Source organism: Schistocerca gregaria, chromosome 5 (genome assembly GCF_023897955.1).
Source record: "Schistocerca gregaria isolate iqSchGreg1 chromosome 5, iqSchGreg1.2, whole genome shotgun sequence".
Classification (NCBI taxonomy): domain Eukaryota; kingdom Metazoa; phylum Arthropoda; class Insecta; order Orthoptera; family Acrididae; genus Schistocerca; species Schistocerca gregaria.
In genome coordinates this window covers 480,715,279-480,722,646 of record NC_064924.1, presented here as the reverse complement: position 1 = coordinate 480,722,646, position 7,368 = coordinate 480,715,279, and the positions used below count along the sequence as shown (strand labels likewise).

General features: G+C 36.6%; 1 pseudogene; it reads left to right on the top strand.

Annotated features, from left to right (window-relative positions):
• The first annotated feature begins 5,879 nt into the window (after nucleotides 1–5,879).
• Nucleotides 5,880–5,997, top strand: LOC126274464 (5S ribosomal RNA; annotated as a pseudogene).
• Nucleotides 5,998–7,368: the final 1,371 nt, after the last annotated feature.

The window sequence follows — 7,368 nt, the reverse complement described above, 5'->3', positions numbered from 1 at the left end:
TACTCTGAGGATTTAGGATCATGTCTGGGATTCATAGAAAATGCAGTTAACTATAACAGTTTTCACTATATTCTGAAACAATAAAGCGTAAAATTCCAGACAAATGATTACCCATATCAGCTACTGTACTATCAGAGCTGTTTAGAGTCTACTGCGTGTATCCTATTATCCCTAAATAACAAAACTGTTCAATAATCGTTATCGACGTAAATTTTCAGAGCGATTGCTTGCCAAAATTTGATGTTTATATTCATCAAACGCCACGCTAGTAATGGTGGAAAGTCTGTCATGCGGCGACACGTGTGAAAATACAACATATGCAAGCTGAGAATAAATCACTGAAGTCGTTCCACAGTTAACACTTTACCCCAATGCAAACTCATTGTTAAGAGCATATCAAGTTACATAATATGGAATCCAAGGCTGTTCCTGGCAATTGCACAAACGCGACACGGCTTCTGAGATGGAGTGCACACTGATATGAATCTAGAAGAGAACTGGGGCCTAACTCTAGCTCGCATGCTCTTATTTATATAGTCGCGGTGCAGATCGCCGAAGGCAAGTTATTAAATAATTAACTGCTTCATTCGCTGAAGACCAATGAAGCTCTCGATTTAGATGTGCAATCCGCACACAGGTAAGTACCTGTAATAAAATTTTAATGTGGCTAGGTTAAATACTTTTGGCGAGAGAATTATTTTAGTTGTACTGCACGTAATAGATGAGCTCTGAACTTGCCCTTTGGAGAGACGCTACAGTTATATTTTTATAGGTACCTTTTTGAAACTTCTGACATCTTTGTTATTATAGCGTATCTCCCTTCTACCTAGCTTTATTTAATCACTTACTTGATTCCGAACTTTAGGACACAAAACAGAAAATCATGAATTTCTACCAAACTATAGCTTTGTGGGATCCAGCATGCTGTTTCCATTAAGTTACAATGAAAAAGGAATCCAAATATAAATTTTGAGGTTTCTAGCGCCTTCCTATTGCGCCGATGATTTTTAAGTAAAATGTCAAAATTTCGAAAACTGTTAAAGTTACCAACTTACCACGTTATTATTTTAGCATCACTTCTGACCTGCTATCAACTTTTCAGATTATTTACATTATTTTTTAGGTATTGTGCAACATTCATGATGTCATAGCTAGTTACAGCAGACTAGGCTGGCACACAATTGAAAGCATATGAATTCTTTATGACGTGAGTAGGCTGCTTCCCTACATGTTGTCAAGTGTTGCTATGTTGGAATACAGAATATGTATTTTCTGAAACCAACAGGAATTCCTGTTCTTTTTTGTTTTAATACTTGATGAGTGTTTATATAAACAGTCATGTGAAGTGTTTGTTGTGTAATGTACTTGCAAAAATTTTTTTATTGCCCAACACTGTTTTGCAGTGTTATTGATATTCCATTTATGTATACCTGTCAGGATACCTCAATGAACCAAGGAGCATGTGTAACACTTAAATAGATCAGAAGTAGGTTCATATTATGTAACTGTGTATCTACAATTATGGAGTGTGTATTCTTTGTTAGTTAAAGTCCGTGATTTGTAATAAGAAATTAGAGTTTTGCAATATATATATGGAAAAAGCTAAATGTAGTGTTAAAAGGATAAATTATTATAATATATGTATGATTATAAAAAAGACAATGTTTGTTGAAAGCTGGTCCATGGTTAGGGCACTTGTATTTGTAATATATACAAAGTAACATGAAGCCCTCCGCAATGGAAGTGGCGTGGTGCAACGTAAAAGGTGGTTTTGGCAGTCAAACTGGGCGGCTCCCTGGTGTGAACGGTACGCAGTATGCGGCTAGCCCTAGCACGGTACACTTCAATGGTGCTAAGAGAGGCAATTGGTAGCTGCCTTACCAAGGATTTGTCTCGGATGTGTATCTGATTGTTATTTGGTATTCTCAGCATAAATAAATGGCTCTAATATGCTGAAAATCCGACGCCAAGAAGAGATTTTATAGAGCATTTGAACATCAAGAGCTCTGATTACCGTTAGTCGCCATGTCACTTGTCGCCAAAACTTCGCAACTGCTTTGCTAATTTCAAACATCCAGCTATGTATATGGGCATGGACCAGTTAATTTGTGTATTGGTTTTAATAATAATGCATATGCTGTAAATCTGTGTCCAGAACCACATCTTTTGTCCTGATCACGAAAGTATACAGGGTCCTCTCCTAAGTGCTACTAAAAGCGAGTATCCTGTTTTAAATTCTTGTATTCAAGTGTTTCAAAGCGTTTTTACAATTGTTTGTTAAATTAAAAGGAGTAACAAAAGTTAAAGTTAAAACCACAAAAGAGACTTTAGATAGGAATTTGCTAAAGTACTCTTAGTTTATTATGAAGTATAGTTTTGTGGGAATATAGTGCCAGATTGTGTAAATATTATTGTCTAAAATACTTGTGATAAAAAAGGCAAGTATGTTAAGCTTATTTTCAAAATAGTAATGTTTTGATTTCTATCATAAATGGTTCCTTTTTCGAAGTTAATTGAGCTCAGTGCTGAATTTCTTGTCTCGCAAAGTAAATTATGAACTACTCCAAGTGAAGTGGAAGATTAACTTTCTTGAATTAGTCTTTCTTACTGAAGTAATCATAGAGTTTGACTAGTGACACTATACTAGTTTATGGGTTCCCATCATATTCTCCACATATTAGGAAGATAATTGGACTATTACTGCTGTTAACATACATACATTAATCCTTGTTCTGTAGATAGTGAATACGACATTTCGTAATGATGTGGAACATGTCACTTCAACATAAATTTTCTTTACACAAATTAATTAATTAATTTTTTACAGTTACTATTTCATATTTAAGAATTCATCTATTGTGTAGAAGGAGTTGACATTCAGAAACTGTTTTAATTTCCTTTTAAATGTTGGTTGGCTATCTGTCAGACTTTTAATACTGTTTGGCAAATGGCTAAAGATTTTTGTGGCCACATAATTCACCCATTTGGTGCCAAAGTGAGAGTCAATCCAGAATAGAGAAGATCATCATTTCTTCTAGTGTTGTAGCTGTGCACTTTGCTGTTATTTTTGAACTGAGATGGGTTATTAATGACTAATTTCATAAATGAATGTATGTATTGTGAAGGTACTGTGAATATCTTGAGTTCCTTAAATAACTGTCTGCAAGATGATCTTGAGTAGGCTCCAGCTATTATTCTGATTAAACGCTTTTGTGCAATGAATACTTTCTCTCTTAATGACGAATTGCCCCAAAATATGATGACATATTAAACCAGTGTATGAAAATAGGCATAGTACGCTAACTTACAGATATGTTTATCACCAAAATTTGTAATAACCCTAATTGCATAAGTAGCTGAACCTAACCGTTTTGGTAGATAATTGATGTGTTTCTTCCAATTCAATTTCTCATCGATGCACACACCCAGACATTTTGAGTACTCTGTCTTAGTAACAGACATCTGTTCATAGTCTATACTTATCTATGGTGTTATTCCATTTACTGTACAGAATTCTATGAACTGTGTTTTCTCAAAATTTAGTGAGAGTCCATTTGCAGAGGACCACTTAATTTTCTGAAAGACATTATTTGCAATTTCCTCAGCTGATTCTTTGATTGTTGGCTGTGATTACTATACTTGTATCATCAGCAAAAAGGACTAGCTTTGTGTATTCAAGAATATATAATGGGAATTTGTTAACATACATTAAGATCAATAAGGAACCTAAGACTAAACCCTGTGGGACACCATTCTTGATATCTCCCCAGCTAGAGGACCCTGATGGGTTTTTCAGATTATCTGTACTGTTAATTTGAACCTTCTGCATTCTTCCAGTTAAATATGAATTAAACCATTTGTGCACTGTCCCACTCATACCACAATACTTAAGCTTATCTAGGAGAATTTAATGATTCACACAATCAAAATCCTTTAACAGATCACAAAATACCCCAACGGGTGATGTTTAGTTATTCAATGCATTTAATATTTGATCAGTAAAAGCATACATAGCATTTTCTGTTGGAAAGCCTTTCTGGAAACCAAACCGACATTTTGTTTGTACTTCATTTTTACAAATATGTGATGATACTCTTGAATACATTACTTTTTCAAGAACTTTGGACAAAGCTGTCAGAAGTGAGACTGGGCGGTAGTTGTTAGCATCAGATCTAGCCCCTTTTTTATGCAATGGTTTAACAATAGCATATTTCAGTATGTCTGGAAAAATGCACTGCTTCAGTGAGCTACTATATATGTGGCTGAGAATCCTACTTATTTCTTGGGAACAAGCTTTTAGTACTCTGTTGGAAATGCAATCAATTCCATGTGAACTTTTACTTTTGAGTGAATTTATTATTTTCATAATTTCAGCAGGAGAGTTGGATTGAATTTCAACTTTATCAAATTGCATAGGTACTCTCTCTTCCATACACTGCCTTGCATTTTCTCTACAACAATTAAAAAATTATTATTAAAAAGTTTTCTGCTTCTGACTTCTTGTTAACAAACTTTTCGTTGTGTCTGATAGAAATATACTCTTCCTGTGCTCTTAGTTGCCCTGTTTCCCTTTTAACAATATTCCAAATTGTTGTAATTTTATTATCAGATGTGATAATCTCAGACATAATGCACACACTTCCAGGGTTTTTGATAACTTAATACAGTACAGTAGTTTTTATAATGTTTCACTGTTTTGGGATAATTAATCCACCTAGCTATCAGATACATTTCCCTTTCCTGTTTACAAGATATTTTTATCTCTTTATAAGCCATGACTTTTAATATGGTTTCTTACAATTGTATTTCACTGTTTTCTTAGGGAAACTGTTTTGAAATATACTCCCAAAGGTATAATGAAATAGGTTAAATTTTAAATTAGTATCATGTTCCCTGTACACCTTATCCCTGTCTGACTGTTGCAAGCTTTCCCTAAAATTTTGAATTGTTAATTAAATGCACTATTTGGAGCACTGTTTTGCATTTCTGTATAGAGCTGTATCTTATACTGTAACTAGCTGTGCATCATGATCAGACAGACCATTCTTAACAACAAAAGTTTTTATTTGATTAAATTTATCTTGGTCTATGATAACATCATCTATCAGTATGCTGCTTTCCTGTACCACCTGAGTAGGAAAAGCAATAGCTGATATCAAATTGAAAGAACCAAGTAATCCTTCAAGGTCAAGCTTTTCATTGGACTCTTTCAGAAAATCTACATTGAAATCCCTACAAACAATAATTTGCTTTCCTCTGTCTGAGAGATAGCACAACAAAGAATCCAAGTTTATCAAAAATACTTGAAAATTTCCCAGTGGGGACTTATACACAGCTACAATTATAAAAGTGTCATTTACTTTAAGGTAACATGCACATACTTCTATATGTTCCTCTACACAAAATTTTTTATAGTTTCCAAATTTTTGACACTATGACAGGTTTTAACATTTACGGCAACTCCTTTTCTCCCCATGGAGTTTCTACTTACATGCGCTGAAAGCTTATATCCATCTACGTTTACCATTTCCATACCTATGACTATATGATGGTCAGACAGGCATAGTACATCTATTCCACCCTCAGTTTCTAAATCTTCTAAACAAACAAGAAGCTCATCTACTTTGTTTTTTAATCCACTGTCATTCTGATGCAACATAGTAAAATTATTCGTCACAGCACTTTTATGTGAATTTTGTGACATACTAACATATTTTTCACTGTACTGTTATGAGGATCTTGTGATATTTTCACATCTCTAGTACCTGCCTGTCTGAACTTCTCATTTAGCTTGATTTCAATCAATGTAGGATGAGTGGGCACTGATCTTAGCCTAAAAAAGTACTCCTATGAATTTCAGTGCCTCCCCCTCTCATTAAGATAACGGCCTTGCCGCAGTGGATACACCGGTTCCCGTGAGATCACCGAAGTTAAGCGCTGTCGGACGTGGTCAGCACTTGGATGGGTTTCCATCTAGGCCGCCATGCGCTGTTGCCATTTTTGGGGGTGCACTCAGCTTCATGATGCCAATTGAGGAGCTACTCGACCGATTAGTAGCGGCTTCAGTCAAGAATACCATCATAACGGCCGGGAGAGCGGTGTGCTGACCCCACATCCCTCCTATCCGCATCCTCCACTGAGGATGACACGGCGGTCCGATGGTCCCGATAGGCCATTCGTGGCCTGAAGATGGAGAGAGTGCCCCCCCCCCCCTTTTCCCCTTTCCTTTCCTACTGAGATGCAGGCCATGTCTTGTGAAGTCCTATCTACCAATATCATCAACAGGAACCAAACCTATGCCTGACAAAGTAGCCGCCTGAAGCAGCTGATCTAGATCCATATTGACCCTCCTGACAGAGCTGTTCAATTGGGGCTGATCATACTGCATGAAAGCAGGAACCAAGCCAACATTCATATGGTTCGTTGTAGATGCTATTTTTACCAGATCACACTCAATATTGTAGTCCTGATCCCTATCCTGTTTCCCGCTCCAGCCAATACCACAACATGATCCTGCTTTGTAAAACCCTTGCTCAACGATCCTACATCCTCTATCACTTGGCTAAGACATGCACTCAGGTTGAAAATACTTGTGGCCTGGTACCTGTCACCTAATTTTTCCTGCAAGATCTGGCTCACACCTCTGTCATGGCTACTACCTAACAACAGAACTTTCCTCCTACTTTCTACTTTTTTTACAACAGTTTGTTTCCTGGTGAAAGTGTGTTGAGTGCTGACTACACCTACATCTACTTGAGCCTCTTCCTTAGTTGACTGAGGTAGCAAGGCAAAACTGTTGTTTGTGCCAATGATGAAACTGTCAGATACTGTTCTTTTTCTGTGGCTCCTGTTCCTTGCTACCACCTCCCACCTGCCTTCACCCTTCTCCCCCCATAACCTCATCAGTTCCTCACTGGCACTGTACAGTTCAGCCTTAAGGGCTCCAAACTTCCCTTCCTGTCCCGCTATTTTCTTATCACTTGAACATAATCTGCAATACCATGGAAGAGGCCCACTTACTTCTCAGATTCTCATGCCATTACATTCACTCCAATGTAACCATCTGCCACATTATCTGCACAGAACCCTAGAACTAACTTTTCTATGGCAGCTCAAACATTTCTCACTCATGGTTGTTAACAATATTTTTAAAAAATTTACCTAGACAATAACAGTAATATTCTATTAACTACAGATCAGAAGAGTCGAAGTTACGTGGAACACTAATATACGTTTATACTATTAATACAGTAACGTAATGCAGTAAAACTAACGTTCAGTGTCAAAACTCGTATACCCTAAAATTTAGGCCTAAGATCGTGTATACGCGATATGTACCTTACGCATTTTGAAAGGGAATAGGAGATA